Below are 17064 nucleotides of genomic sequence, written 5' to 3'. Positions count from 1 at the left end.
AACGCATTAAATTCGTAAGTAGAGGTACCACTGTACAACATCACCATCCCTCTGTCCTCTATTGAAGCTATGGTAAATCTTTCACATAACCAACCAAATAACGTAAGTACTATTTGGCAACAGATTGCGTCCGCTGGCAATTCACTTTAATTTTTCTTACTATGACTGACCAAAAGCTTCTTGCCTTTGAGTAAGACCAAAATATATGATCCAGACCTGCATTTATTGCCTTACCGGTATGTCTCCAGCAGATACTGCTTGTGATTCTGGAAGACTGCCAGCCTCCACCAATCTGATACTGTCTGAAAAAATGAGATCTAGTTCTCCACACAGTTATCCTTTTTATTAAGCCTCATGTTAACTTAACTTTTCTCTCCCAGAAAGGGATATCCAATGGCCATTGGGGGTCAGTAGTCAGCAATCTCCCTGACATATTGCTTACCAGCCACCATAAAAGTATAAACTGCCCTCCTAGGGTGCTTTTGGATGAGTTGTTTATTGAACATCCATCTTGATTTGTTTGTAGGGAGGTTATGTCGTAGTGTCGTGCTGCTCAGCCACGGCAGAGCTCAGTGGCGGGCAAGGCCAGCCAACCAGCCAAGTCTCAGGGGGGGTACTTGCCTGTGGGCAAAGTCCAAATGCAAGGTTCAGTCCCGTCCTAAGGTCAGGAGTATTTCAGTTCACGTAGTCAGACAGTCCAGGGGTCAAGAAAGCTGAGAGTCCAAGGTCACGAGAAGTAAGAAGCGGCAAGGTCAGGCCAGGAACTACAAATGTTGTTTCCAGCAATTGACTGAGGCTGGAAACCCTGCTTAAGAAAGCTGGAGCCAACTGGTTCACATCAGGAGCAAGAAGGCTGATCAGCAGTAGGTGGAGTCACTCTGCCTTCTGCTCCTTCAGGCTGATGGTCAGTAGGTGAAGCCAATTCCTGGCCCATGACAGGTTAGATCAGGCATCCCCAAACTGCGGCCCTCCAGATGTTTTGGCCTACAACTCCCATGATCCCTAGCTAACAGGACCAGTGGTCGGGGGAGATGGGAACTGTAGTCCAAAACATCTGGAGGGCCGAAGTTTGGGGGTGCCTGGGTTAGATGGTTTTCCATCAAAACAAGTGTTATCTCCCACTGGTATTTAAGGTGAACCAATACTAATACACTTGAATGGATCTATCCTCCATGAATTGTTTGGTCTACTTTCAAAGCCATCTAAAGGGCACACCTTGATGCAATGATGTCAGGGACTGAGACAACTCCAAAGAATCTGTGAAAGAGGTAGGGGACCAGGGGAGGGACCGAGGAGTGGGGACCAGTGATTTATGGGGTTTGATGCCACCTGCAAAACAGGATCCAGGGAAGAAGAGTCTGGGCAGTCTGAGGCATAGGGAGAGGGGAAAGGGAAAGAAGGGGGAGGAGGATAAAGGAAGGTGATGAGTGGAGGGAGGGAGGGATGCACAAAGGCAGGCAGACAGATGGACCAACAGAGGAGGAATAGGAGAGGAGGAGGAGCAGAACAGACCCCGATGACCACGAAGAAAGGCACTAGTGGAATGTGAAAGTTGACGAAAAGCAAACTTTTTGAGTTTCTTGTCCATGGTCTCTCCCAGCTACAGAAGCACCGATTCAGCTCCTTGCCAAGGGTGCAAAGGAGCCTAGGAACACGCCTCTGCTTAGAACCCTGTGCAATCAGGTTCCACATCACAGGGGGGCCTACAGAGAGAGCAGCTTCTCCTCTTCACACCTTCCCCCAATGCATGAGCAGCCAGAGGCTGGGGTTTATGGCAGGGCAGGTAGGTGGTAGGTGGATGAATGGATGGGTGGATGGAACCATTCGCTCTTCCTCCATGTATTTCATGTAGGAATTACAGGGAGGATAACAGAGAGGATACATAAATGATATCCAGGTAGGACAGGGATGGGAAAACCTGTGGACTTCTTTGTGTTGTTGGGCTACAGCTCCCATCACTCCTGCCAATTGACTCTACTGGCTGGGGCTCATGGGAACTGAAGTCCAATAACATATCAAGGAGCACAGATTCCCCATCCCAGTCTAGTGTTATGAGAGGAAGAGGAAAAAATACCTCTAACCAGTCTCTGTGCTCCATACATAATTTTTAAACCACTATCACACCATATCCCCCCCCTTTGGTTTTCTTTCTTCTTATTTTTAAAGTTCCAAATATTGGATAGTCTTTCCCCATAAGAAATATGTTCCAACCCCATTGTCATTCCCCCCCCCTTCTGTACCTTTTCCAACTCCACTTATATCTTTTTTTTCAGGATATGGCTAGAACCACATGCAATTTCCAAAATGAAGTCAACTATCATTTTTATAAAGACATTACTGGCAGTATTATTTCCATTTCCTCTCTTCATAATTCCTGGCATCAAATGTGCCTCTTTTACTGCTGCCAGACGCTGTTTTATATTTTCACTGAGTAGCAGTGGCTCTAGGGGATAGGAACCTTTTTTGCAGGGCGGTGGGGGGGGGTAGTTGTTACTATTTTAAAACAATTGGGAATCAGAAATCTTTGGCAATGTACTACAAGTCACCCAGAGATTTGTCACCGGATCACAATCTACCTTCTGTCTGCCCCTGCTATAAACCCAATCATCCTAGGCATTGGTCTCACAGTTTGGCAAATTTGTAACTTACAGTGTGTGCTTTGTGCTCTTTGCAAACGAACCACTAGGTGTCACTCGAAGGTCAAGAAAAGAAAATTGAGATCTTTTAATATTCTTAGATGGTTGCAAGTGTTATTCAGATCCCTGGAAGAAGAGAGCTGCAAGGACAGCACTCAAAATAAACATATCCTCCATGTAGTTAAACCACTGAAGCTAGCAAAAGCTCGAACAGCTGTACTCAAATTGTAGCAGAGGCAGTCCAGGTCCCAACCGTTTGTGCCAGCCCTCTCTTAGCTGCTGTTTTTAGAAGGCAATGGGCAGCATGGCTTGGCAAAAGCTGGGGGCTGGGGGCCACTTTATGGATTTCATTAAAGCCCTCCCTATATTTTCTTCCATAAACTTACCACTGTTGACCCAAACAGTACTTGGTACCCCCCCAGGCATGATTCTGCAAGCTGAAGGAAGAAGAAATGTGACAAAATAAAGCATCCCTTTGGAATTTAAGACAATATTAAGGGCATAAAATGAGCCCTGCTGGATCAAACCAGAAGCCCATCAAGACCAGCATCCTGTTTTCACAGATGCCCACAAAAGAACACGAGAGCCACAGCGCTGTTTTTTAATCTTACTTCTTAATGCATTTGAGGCAAGATGGCAATCTGTTGGTGGATGGTTACAAGTGACCACAATGCACAAAGTCTATCCTTCCTGCCCCACCTTGTTAGCTCTAGTCCTAGTACTGTTGCTCACTACACATGTAGCCTGCTATATAACCCCAGACAGCCATGAGCAAGGCTGCCATTCATTTCCCAAAACAAGTAGTGTAAAAATGCTTTCGAAACAGCTGTTGTTGTATACTAACAATGCAACTTTATGTATGTTCAAAGTAAGCTCTGTTGAGTGTCACAGATTCCTAATCCCTGCTCTTTGGGATTGTAGGAAGACAGAATACTGTGCAGCACTCTAGGGCTCTCTTAGGAGATTTGGTCTTAAGATTAGTCCGAATGCCTCTCTACTGGGCATCCATGCATTCCCCAAGGCCAAACAAACAAACAAACTGAGAGCTTTCTTTCCTTTAGGTTAACTTTCTTAAAAAGAATGGTTTCTGCGGTAACGTCATGGCTGAGACGTTTACCAAAGATATATACATATACATAATCTTCCTCTCTTGGCTCGTTGGTTTCTGTTTTCCTTTCTTTTCTCCCCTAGATAAAATTGCCTCCTCTACAAATTGACCTTTCAGGACACAGCTCAAAAAAGTCCAACAGGATAAACAGGAAAAGCCACCACCCCCTCCCATCTCTGTCTCCGTTGACATAGTTTCGGTCTAGTTCTTGGTGTCAAAGAAGTTATTCACCTCGGCCATCAATTTGCAGGCCCCGTGCACGGGGGGGGGGGAGGCGGGGAGGCCGAGGGTCTGCAGGAAGGCAAGCTTCAGACTTTGAGGCCTTCGTGTAAAACAAGACTTCTCTGTGTTTTCCCTGAGAGTGTGTACACATCCTGTCAGGCGATATTCATTCCTGCCAGGCCTCCTGCGCACACAAAAAAGGGTACCAAGAGGAGGCAAGAGCTATCCAATGGCAAATCCCACCATTTAATTGAGAGGTAAAGGGCTCGAGGTATTTATGTCCCTCCAGACGTTCGTTCAGTGGGAGCCATGCTGCCACTCCACACATCGTGCAGTCCGGCTGTGAGAAGAGGATTCGATTAGCTGCACCGCTGACTGTCAAGGTAACAGCAAACAAACCCGCAAGAAATGATGTCCAAACATCCCTGTGGTATACATAGCTAGGCCCTTGACCACTTGCAGACTTGGCTTCTGTGTCTGACTGAGAGAAATCCCAGAAAATGCTTTCCATGTCAAATGCCCATTAGCTGACTCCGAAGTGATGAGGTAGAATAGCCAAATGCACTCTGGATTGTTTATAATAAAAATATATAACACATGCATAACACAGCAAAACTGACACATGGCCAATTTGAGTTTATGTACAACCACTACCGTATTGGATTGTTCCAACATTGGGGGGGGGGTTTAAGCAGGACTGATGTAGCATGCATCAATGACTATACTCCTAACCCTTTAAGACAGAACATGAAGGGTTTTGTTGTTTCTCGTGGTTGCCTTCTCTCCACTTTCCTGAGCGGTGAGAAATTCCAGGGCCTGCATGGTTCCAGTTTTGGTTTCCTTGGGAGCTAACCAAGTAGAAGCAGCTCCCTGCGTGGGGGAAGAGGCGCTACTCTAGCTTCCCAGCAGGTTGGCCTCTGTTGCTTTCTGGGAGGGAGAGGGGTGAGGCAGCTGGGAGGTTGGTGTGGTGCAAAAACACCAGCAGAGCCAATCTGGCACTTCTGCTGGCACGTTTGCACTGTGCTGACCTCCCTGCTGTCTTGCCGTCTCCCTACCGGCGAGCAGTAATGACCTACCGGCTGGATGGAAGGAGGGATGGGCATGAAAGAAAACAAATAATTTTTTAATATTTTTTTGCTGTAATATTTGCCTTGTTTACGCTTATAGAAGTGGAGCAGAAGTGGAGGCAAGCAAGGGGCCAGAATTGCTACCCCATATCAGGCCCACAGAGAAAGGCACCAGGTATGCCATAAATTCCCTTAGATGAATATCTATCCTTGTAGAAGTTATATTCATGTTTCACAGTCACAGTACGTGCTTCCTTCTTTACAGTAGATTAAGGAATTAAGATCATAGACACATTCAGAAATAGCTTGTAGCCACAACCTTCATGGAATATTGTCACTTCAGAATACAGAGGTGGGACCATATGACTGAATGTTTAATCACCAATGCCCTATTTATGATTTGGTTTGCTTTATTAAGAGATTTTAAAACTGCCTTTCAGGGCACTTTACTCTCCCAAGGCAGTGTTTAAAAAACACCCCCACAAAAACAAAATATACAAAGGACAGCAAGAGCATTGAATCACATGGTATTATAGGATGATTGACAGGTGGGTGGCGCTGCCAACATGTCAAAAATGATTCATGGAAGGTAGGCGAGTTCTGGATCTGCCTGTTGGTTGGGTCCATTGCCTCACTCATGTCTAAAACCAGCAGATTAAAGTCCCATTACTCCCCCTTAAAATAAACAAAATTTGGTGGGTAGGTAGATCCACTCCACACATCCCATAATAATCATAACTTTTTTATTTTTTAAAAAAGTGGACCTTTCTTCTTCTTTTGCAAAGCAATAACATTCACGCCTTCAACATATGGCAGTCACCCTGCCAGCATGCAGAAGCAGAGAATTGTCCAGAAATACAGGGATTTTTTAGAATAACCACATGCGGTGCGAAAGAAGGGTGCCCCAGCATTCTTTCTCCAATATCTCACCCTCTTTTTCCTGATTTGAAACCTGGGTTTTCCACAGTCCCACACTTCAGGATCTTCTTACTGGCCTTACTTCTCACTGCCATTACTGCCAGGCAGCTGGCCCGCAACAGCAGCCTAGTCAGAAAACCCCATAGAGCCCCAGCTCTAATTAAGGAGAGAAGCACCAAACTTCCTAAAACCTGTAACCTAAGGGAGGGCCTCCGTGACTGACACAGCAGTCGCCGCAGAGACCCAGCATGGTGCAGTATAGGAGTATAGAGCAGGGGTCCCCAAACTTACCTGGCTTCGGGCCGGTGCCCGCCGCGCGGATTGCACAGCAGGCCGAAGGGCAGGGGAGCACACAGGTGCGCGCATGCACGGGCGGGCAGGCACATGCGCACATGCTATTTCTGGCGCACTTCCGGGGTCGGAAAAGCGACGGAAATAGCTTGTGCGCATGTGCACTACCTTCTCTGCCCTGGAAGTGCACTGGAAATGATGCTTGCACGCAAGCTATTTCCGTTGCTTTTCTGACCCAGAAGTGGGCAGCTGCGCCGGTAAGAGCGGGCGGTGGCAGCAGGCAGTGGGGGTCATCGCGGGCCGCATAAATGAGCCTCGTGGGCCACATGTGGCCTGCGGGCCTTAGTCTGGGGAAGCCTGGTATAGAGTATAGGACTAGAATCAGACCCAGGTTCCAATCTATACCATAAAACTCACTATGTGCCCTTGGAGAGACATCACTATCTTACAGGGTTGGTGTAAGAAATAATTTTTTAAAAACTGGGAGACCAAAAACTGCATATGCCAGCCTGAGCTCCTCCAAGATAACTATGCAACAAATAAGAAGAGCCGCAGAAATACGAAAGGCAGAGTCCTGCATTTGCATTTTGATCAGACACGGGTCCTATTTGGAAAGACATTGTCTCCCTGCCTCCTCCCTTTCACCAGAAACCAGATCTGTCACCACACATCAGCATGTTGATTCCACATCTCTCCTCATCACCTCATTAATGTCAGAAGCCAGTGTGCGTATTAAATCCTCTTTTAGCCCCACCCAGCCCTGAAGGCATAAGGCAGGAGGGCAAATTACTCCAAGGGAGGGGGGAGGTTGTCTTTCCTGTTAAGCAGGTTAGGGTTGCTCAGTGTGTGTGTCTGTTTCTAAGATCTGGTATGTGGGTGGCAGAGCCCTTCAAGACACCTGTATAGAGAAGGGAGGGGGGGATTGATTTGGCTGCAAAGCCAATGAAAACTATAGCTTCTGCAGTGAGGGCTTAGCACCAAGAGATCGCAACGCCTCCTATTTGCAGTGAAAACTCCGGTGACACAGAACATCAACTTCCTTACATTGAAAGAGCCTCTGATGCTGACCTGGGATTTGTTGGGATTTACCGTACAAGCTGTTCTGCCCCTCCTGCCTGACTTGCCAGCTCATGACCCCTTTAGCACTTGCACAGCCAGAAGAAATTCAGCAGGTATGGTTTCTCTTACAAGGATAATGCAAAGATGGTTTGATGCAATGTGTGTACCGCCTCTGTGCCTACCTACCACAGACAGGTAGTCAAAGGGCAAAAGAGCCCACCAGCAAGGGAGAGAGAACTACCAGAGGCAAATTCCCAGCAACAGCTGCTTGGGCTTTCCACCAGGGCTTGGCCTTGCTGTGCAACAGGGCAAAGCAGCTGGTGGCAAGAGGAGCAAAGTGATGGCTTGAATGGTGCAGCAATGTTTTCTCAAGTAGGAGTGGCAAATCTGGTCATTGGCGCTCTCCCCAAGCCACACCCCCTCTCCCCAAGCCACACCCTCTCTCTCCAAGCCACACCCAGTGGACCCATTTCTCACCCTCCTTGAGTACTTCTGCCAATTAGGATGTGTCCTTGACCTCAAATGTCTCTTGTCTGCCTGGATGGGGGATAGCAAAGAGTGTAAGTAGAAACTATCCCACCAGTGCAGGATTTACGTATAAGCTAAACACGCTATAGCTTAGGGCCCCACTCTCTTGGGGGCCCAAAAAAAATTTAAAGGAAAAAAGTGTTTGCATTATTAAGTTTGTTATGAATAAAAATCATTTTAGATAAGAGCTTAATAATTATTTCACTATTAATATACTTCTTCTTAATTGTATTTCAGTTCAACAATTGTTGTTGTTGTTTAGTCGTTTAGTCGTGTCCGACTCTTCGTGACCCTATGGACCAGAGCACACTAGGCACTCCTGTCTTCCACTGCCTCCCGCAGTTTGGTCCGACTCATGTTGGTAGCATTAAGAACACTGTCCAACCATCTTGTCCTCTGTCGTCCCCTTCTCCTTGTGCCCTCTATCTTTCCCAACATCAGGGTCTTTTCCAGGGAGTCTTCTCTTCTCATGAGGTGGCCAAAGTATTGGAGCCTCAGCTTCAGGATCTGTCCTTCCAGTGAGCACTCAGGGCTGATTTCCTTCAGAATGGATAGGTTTGATCTTCTTGCAGCCCATGGGACTCTCAAGAGTCTCCTCCAGCACCATAATTCAAAAGCAATTCTTCGGCAATCAGTTCAACAATTACTTTGATAAAATACATATTTTGTTATGTGCAAATGGCTTTAGATACCTATTAGGTCCATAAATTACCACATAGCATATATGCAACACAAAAAACAGCAACAATTTGTTGTTGACAAAGGACAGCTGGACATGTAAAGGACCCCATTACCTTCAGTAGCTTAGCGCCTCATCAAACCTAAATCCGGCCCTGTTTGCCAAGATAATATTTACTTTCTGTATTCTGCTCACTTTTGCCTCTGGCAACCCAGAGGTGGAGACAGAGGTAAAATGAGGACGGAGACAGCCTTGAGACATGATGGAGGCTGTGATCAGGTCTAGATTTAGGAATCACACAGTGCTTGCGAGGTCAGTGGGCTGAGAGGGTGCCAGCTATGGACCACCTACTCACATGACAGATGAAACAAAAAATAGGGCAGACAGCTCATCTTCACTAGTAAAGCTGGTTGTACAGACACCAGCATTGCATTAACATGTTTTTTTTCCAGAGCTGGTGGAGCACAGTGACTAAGGGACTGACAATGCAGTCTTAGACATGTTTACTCCTGACCACAGCATCCATGTTTACTAAGTTCAATGAGGTTCTTGGTATGCAAGTATAGCAAGGGTGGGGAATCTGTGGCCCTTATATGTTGTTGGACTATAACTCCCATCTTCCCTCCCCATTGATCATGCTGTCCAGGGCAGTCTTGAGCAGGTCGTGCGCCCTGGCACTGAGGGGCGGAGATCACTCCGGCGCCCCCGCCCTGATGCTGTCTGAGGTTGATGGGAGAGAGATGTCTAACAACATCTGGAGGACTACATGTCCCCCACCCCAGAACTACGGAGCAGCAGCTTGAGACACAAATCAGGAACTTTCCGATTTTGAATCTCTCCTCTGCCATGAGCTCCCTAGCTGGCCCTAGGCAAGCTGATCTCTCTCCGCCTCAGTTGCCCCACCTGCAAAATGGAGGAATAATAATAGTGACTTACTATACAAGGTTGCTGTCATGATTACGACTTGATCATACAAGCAAAGTGCATCGGACACTTGAAAACGTTGTACAAATATTAAACGTTGTTGTTCACAGGGGAAATTTCCAAGAGTCAATGCCCATTGAGCAAATGGTTTGCTTCTGAGTGACTGTGATCAGATCCATGCATGTATATGTATCTTCTTATACAAGATAAATCATAAATTATTAAGGATAAATTATCTGCACAAATGTTTCATTAAAGTCATGAAATGAGCTGCAAATCCAGGCTTTTTAAAAAATAATCAGATATTTAATTACTGAGCAAATGAAAGGGCTGAAGATGCTCCTTACCTGGGGTGCCAGAATATTGTACTCTTGGCTCCTGCCGGATACAAGTAATGCACCTGAGCCACAGGGGATCACTAACAGAGACTTCCCCTGAAGATCTCAGTGACTTGGCAGGGATAAAAGGAATCAGGTAGTCCTTAAAGTGTTCTGGACACGATTTGTTAATGGACTTGTAAATTGATACAAGAACCTTGAACTTGTCCCAGTAACATATGGGCAGCCAGTGCAAGCTTTTAAGCACCAGAGTCATGTGCTGGTGGTAGTCTGTCACTGCCAACACGGAACAAGAATCATATAGAAGAGCAAGGCTTCCTGAGGACAAATCAATATTGCTCCTGCAGAGGAAAGGCTGGCCTCACCAGCGCTGTATTACTCTTTGCACTGGCCAACAAATAGAGAGAGAGAGAAGCAATATGGTGGGCATTAGAAATTTGGACTCTCAAAAAACAGGGCAGGCTTACCCTGTAGCAATCTGTTTCTGGTGGCACCATGAAGGATGCTCAGGAATTTGTGTTGGAATGGTGCAGCAATACTTTTTATTGCACTAACCAAAGGGAAGGGATAGTGCTGTTTGGGCTTTGCTTCGGGCAACAAAACGTCGTCACTGTCAAAAACTTTAGACACACTTCACAAAAGATACAGAAAAGGCCAAGTGTCACAGTATTGAAGCTAGTGCATCTTCCCTACAAAGGTTAGAGTGGATGGGCCTTTTCATTTATACAAAAAAAATTCTAAGTACAATATAGACTCTTGCTCTACTCCCAAGGCTCTAGAAACTAGTGCTTTCATGTGTTGCTAGGCTCACAACAGAATTGTACCACCTGGCACTCCACAATGTATTACATTTCTCCCCTGTTTTAACAGAGCTGAGTGTTTCCCATGGGAACAGCTGCATTTTTGTTTATTTTAAATGCAATAAAAGAATATAAAGGAAAGAAAAGGGGGTGATGGGGAGAGGCAATAGAGTAAATATAGACACTCTACTTCTTCAATCATTTGTGCAAACTGTAAATCACCAGAGATCAGGGCTCCAGTTCCGCACCTCTCTGTGTTTTCAGCCTAATACAGGCACTCAGATCTGACCATGTTTTGCTCCCTGAATTTGGATGTTACCATGTCTGCAGTGGATTTTCTCTTCCTTTTCTTCATGTTATATCAATCTCTCTGGTTCATCAAGGACATGGGTCCAAACATGCTGCTCATACTCAACTTGATCCAAATTCCTTAGAGCGCTAAAACAGAATTTTAGGTTCTGTGTACACTTTCATTCCTCTCCCTCACTTTGCCGCAGCTGGAGGGAAGCAGAGAAGCGGTTAAATTGTAAAGCTATGTAACAGCATATGCATCAATGTAATCAAGCTCCTATCAGCTCCATCTGATACGCAGGCTGAGACCCTACCTGCCTGCAGACTGTCTCGCCAGAGTGGTGCATGCTCTAGTTATCTCTCGCTTGGACTACTGCAATGTGCTCTACGTGGGGCTACCCTTGAAGGTTACTCGGAAACTACAACTAATCCAGAATGTGGCAGCTAGACTGGTGACTGGGAGCGGCCGCCGAGACCACATAACACTGGTCCTGAAAGACCTACATTGGCTCCCAGTATGTTTCCGAGCACAAGTCAAAGTGTTGGTGCTGACCTTTAAAGCCCTATATGACCTCAGTCCAGAATACCTGAAGGAGTGTCTCCACCCCCATCGTTCTGCCCGGACACTGAGGTCCAGTACCAAGGGCATTTTGGCGGTTCCCTCATTGCGAAAAGCCAAAGTTGCAGGGAACCAGGCAGAGGGCCTTCTCAGTAGTGGCGACCGCCCTGTGGAACGGCCTCCCATCAAATGTCAAAGAGAAAAACATCTGCAAGACTCATAGAAGACATCTGAAGGCAGCCCTGTTTAGGGATGCTTTTAATGTTTAATAGATTATTTTATTTTATTTTTCTGTTGGAAGCTGCCCAGAGTGGCTGGGGAAACCCAGCCAGATGGGTGGGGTATAAATAATATATTATTATTATTATTATTATTATTATTATTATTATTATTATCATCATCATCATCATAGTCAAGTGACAGTAGCTCTTTCAACTTACCATTTGAGCCCTGAAGATCATGTGCACATCAGCATGTGGTCAATGGCAGGGCTCACCACTGACAATTATCTTGAGCCCCTTTGGGGGTGGCAGGAATTCCTAGTCCAGAAGTCTGGGCAGTCCTGGGCAACCAGGTCTGGCCACAATATGAATTTCTCACAGCGCCCTTCCTCCAATGCAGCATCACTCTGGAGCATTGTGGGAAACTAAAACAGAGTCTAGACTTAGCCGTCCAACCTGCCATGGCACAAAGATGCCGGAGGTGTCTTACCTGAAGGCACATTGCCCAAGGACCCTCTTAAAAGCTGGAGCTGGCTTTTATGATATACATTGTGTGTACAACTTTGGCCTGAGCTACATAAAAAAGCAGTCAGTCTGGGGAGTCTGTACTAGCACTGGGATACCCTCAATAAGCCTTTTAGGTTTGTGGGTTGTACTTCACCTCATTAGGGTAAGCCCATTTAACTTTCTGGACATGAGACAATGCAAGCATAGTTAGTGAAGAGACCTCCAAGTTTTATGGGGAGTTAGAATACCTCCCCTGTACCCTCAACCACCTGCCAAAAAAATGTAACTGTAGAAAGGCATCTATGCCCTTTCATCTGGCACTGGCTTTACCAGCTAGTGAAGGATATGTAGAATTTATTGTATCACCAAGGCAGTTTATAAATATCCATAAGTGTTATATAGAAGGGAAACAGCACAAGCAGTGCCTTGGCCTAAGGTGCACTTAAAGGTCACTGAAAAGGTCCATAGTTTGATTTGTAGCTCATTAATTTGGCTGCACAGACTGTTAAACATTAACCAAGGCTTCAGTTTCTGCAGACGCTGAGGAACTGGGGACACTGAAATCATGTGCTATGTATGTGTGAAAATTGATTCACGCATACACACACCCCTTAGTGAGCCAAACTAGCTACCGTGGGGAAATGTATCTTGGCACAGACAACTGCTGAAAAGTGCAAAATACTGCTGGAATAACATCATCATGGGCACTGAAATGTTGACTGACTGACAATTCCCAAATGTCAGATTTCACTGTGAACGGTCATGAAGCATTGATAATTCATGGTTGGTAAGGTGGAAAAGTTTGAGGTTTCATCCAGGAGATGTGGAATGGGGGGGGGGGTGAGTGATTTTGGAGGCAGTGCTTGTATTTTGTGGACACAAAAATCAGTTTCAAATTCATTCCAACTTTAAAATTTCTGTTCAGAACAATCATTTCTATTTCTATTGACATGTTCAACCTCGAGCCTTTCCTATTACAATATTGAGAGCATTTAACCTTTACAACAAGAGTAAAGCTTCCACATTTTCTGAACTGCATGAAATGGTTTCCCTTGCACTAGAAACATGAGGGGCTAATTCATTTTTCCTTGAATAAGAACTGGACAATAGTATACAGTGGAACCTCTGGACAGGCCTGGCTCTAGGTGCAGCCAGGGCGCCGGGCCGGCAGGGGGGGCGCTGCGCGACAAAGCTGCGCAGAAGCCATGCTGCGAGGGCGGGAGCGCCGGAGCAATCTCCGCGCCTCAGCGCCAGGGCGCTCAACCTGCTTGAGACGGCCCTGCCTCTGGATTCGTACCTGATCCGTTCCGGGGTGCCGTTCGCACACCGAAAAGTACGAATCCAGAGCAGCAATAGAGTGCATGTGTGATGCGCCGATAGAGTGCTTCTATGCATGCATGAAGCACGCAGAACGCTTCTGCACATGTGTGAAGCGTGCAGAACGCTTCTGCGCATGTGTGAAGCGTGCAGAACGCTTCTGCATGTGTGCGCGCGCGCGGCGGAACCCGGAAGTAAACACTTCCGGGTCCGCAGAGTACTTAACATGAAAATACGCAACCCGCAGCTAACACAACCCGAGGTATGACTGTAAATGGCTATCAGTAATCAACACCTATGTATAAGTGGAGCCATGATTCACAGCAACATTCACTAGCATTAAATTTAACCAATTTCCATTCATGCTATCTCTGCCTCAGGATCTTCTTTGCGTCACGATCTTCTCTACTTCACGCCATACATGTTAAGCACAATGCTTCCACCCAAGAATTGTGGGAATTGTAGGTTACCTCCACAGAGCTACAATTCTCCACACCTTTAGCAAGCTACAGCTCCCATGATCATTTGGGGGAAAGCCATGTGTTTTAAACATGTAATTGGATGGGACTGTAATAGCCTTTCTCAAACAAGATAACTCAAATGTACCAGGCAACTAAGCACAGCATTCCAAAATATAAGATTATTATTCCTGTACTACTTTCATAGGATGAAGACACATTTATGCGGATAAATTGTATGCACATTTCACTAAAATTCCTCAGAGCTTACACATGACAATGTCCTTTATTATTGTCACTTATTTTTAAATAAAACCTGGTGTGTGACAAACGTACATCATCACGCCTTGTGATCAGAAGCAGATCTTACTTCATCTTGCATACACAGGGCCAGTCCACCCATGAGGCAAGTTGAGGCAACCACTTCAGGCGGCAGGACCCACAGGGGCAACAGATCCCAATGTAGATCTTTATTCCTACCCCCAGTTGTTTCTAATGTAGACCTTCACTCACCCCTTATTCACTGGCAGGGAGGGGAACACCATTTTGTGGTTTGCCTCAGGTGCCAAAATGTCTTGGGCCCTGTGTGTACATGGGATGGACACAATGTTTGGAAGCTGTGACCAGTCATGGTTTCCCTATGCATGTGTATTCATCACATAGGATGGTGTACATGGGATGTACAGATATTTTCCTACTTAGAAGAGATAACTATGCAAGAAATCCTTCATAGGGGGGAGCAATAACACAGAAGCAGTAACTCCATTTCCCTTGGTTCTTGTTCCAGTGCAGAAGATTACACTATGTCAGAATACTTCAGTAGACATTGCACTGCTCAGAGGACACATGAGAAGCTTCATCCATGTCTAATGGCTAATTCTGCCCCACAGATGCATATGGAAACAAAAAGTGAAGCCAAACATAGCAAAACATGCAAATAAAATTGCCATAAGGTTAAGTTTAGAAAAATTTGAATCATTTTTTTTAAAAAAATCTCTCTGAGAAGTTGCCCCAAACTAGCTAAAGCATAACTTGGTCAGAAGCACAGTCTGCTCCCAAAAAGAACCCTAAATGGCAGGTGGGTGTTTCACCCACTTCAGATCTCCATGTTCCCGTCATATTTTTCACACCAATTGCTACGCTCATGTTGATTCTCCTGGCAAGATTTCCCCCCCACAAGGATGGAAAGGGCAGGATTTTGTGTTCTTTTGGCTGCAGGGCACAAGAAGCTTGGGAAAATGAAATCAAGAGATGCAGTTGGCAACAAGAAACATTCTTTTGTGAACGCTTCACTAATGCCCAACAAATATGGAAATAGCTAAAAAAGCTTCCAAATTATGTCACTGGAGTAAATGGAGCATAGTAGATACATGTGCATATGATGAATTAAATTAACTTGATTTCTCCTCCTACGATCAGCTTAATTCTCTGTTTGCATGAACCTGTATGTGGATGGTACACATTCCTAGGAAATATCTGGGAAGTAAGGAACATGGGGCTGTATCCAACTGTTTTACTTACAGTAGACCCACTAATTTAACCAATCCAAGTCAAGAACATAAGAAGAGCCTGCTGGATCAGGCCAACGGCCGATTTAGTCCTGAAGCCCGCAAGCAGGATTTGAGCACGAGAGCACTCTCCCCTCCTGTGGTTTCCAGCAACTGGTAGTCAGTAGTATTGCTGCCTCCAACTGTGGAGGCAGAGCGCAGCCATCATGGCTAGTAGATATTGACAGCCCTCACCTCCATGAATTTGTCTAATCTTCTTTTAAAGCCATCTAGATTGGCGGCCATCACTGCCTCCTGTGGTAAAGAGTACCATAGTTTAACTACGTGCCACATGAAGAAGTTAGCTGTGTCCATAATCCTTGCTCATTGGCCATATTTGCTGAGGCTCAACAAGACCTGGAGAGAGCTGCAGAGTTCCCAATTCCTATTGTAGAAAAGAAATCATGCATTGGATATTCTTGATGAGTGCCAGCAGTAAGTTCTAATGCAGAGAATAAGCTGATATGGGAAATGACCTAAATTCTATGAGGCTAGAATAATAAAGATTCTCTGTTTCTTTGGGGGGATTCATGACGATGAGTGACTATCCTTTAAGGATATATTGAACGGCACATTCCTTACACTGTGGAAGACCTACTGGCAAGGCAGTCCATCAAAACCTGTGGTCTGCAGCTGAAATTCGTAATGATGGTGAGATTATGAAGCAGGAAATGTATAGGTGAAAAGCACAAAGTCAGTTTCCTTCAAGCTACATAAATTTTGACACTCAAAGGAGGAACAGATCCTGTCATGCATGAACAAAAGCACAGAGGCAACCCTTAAGATGAGAAATGATTAAGGCGATCTCTTCCCTTTGAGAACCGTGTGACTTTCAGAATAAAAATAAAAGCATTCAGTCTCCAAGGGATGAAATCAATACAGTACAATCAACTTTGAGAGCATCTTTGGGTCACTGTGTACAGAATTACCAGATGGCATAAACATATAAAAATCATAGTCATATAATAAGTAAATGTTGAGGAGCAAAAACTGCGATGAGGCAAAACCAAAAAAAGTCAAATCATAAATGGCAACCGCTTTGCTTTTTTTCAAGAGATGAAAACTTAGAGACTTGGAGACTGAAATCACATGAAATCACATCTTCATTTCATGTTGCTTTAAGTGGTCACCCACAGATATTCTCCTGCTTCAGTTAACAGCCATTCAGATACGCTTTTCCTCTTTTAAATGTCATTTATGATTCCCATTCCAGCTAGTGTGAGAGACAACACACTTGGCTACCCTAGAAGTTAGCCTATTCTGTCCTACAACAAGACTCTGATGAAATCGCATCATGACTAACGATGCTAGTGGCAGCGTATACCAATCCTTAGGTCTTTTTTTTTTGCATTACCTGCCTTGCAGGCCCCACCACCATAACAATCTCCAGTGAAACTGACAAGGTCAGAAGAAAGGCATGGCGATTTCATCAGTGCTTTGCAGGTTTATTTAAAAGGCAACATTATGCTCACAGCTCTAGTGCAAGTACATATCCTTTTGATGGGGGGAGGGTTTTTTTTCCTTAAAAATATAAAGCGTTACAGAAATTAAATGAATAATGACAATAAGTCTTTTCCATTACCATGTTAGTGAA

Source organism: Zootoca vivipara, chromosome 2 (genome assembly GCF_965207765.1).
Source record: "Zootoca vivipara chromosome 2, rZooViv2.hap1.1, whole genome shotgun sequence".
Taxonomy (NCBI): Eukaryota; Metazoa; Chordata; class Lepidosauria; order Squamata; family Lacertidae; genus Zootoca; species Zootoca vivipara.
The sequence above is the reverse complement of the archived record's forward strand: the minus strand, read 5'-3'. Positions refer to the sequence as shown.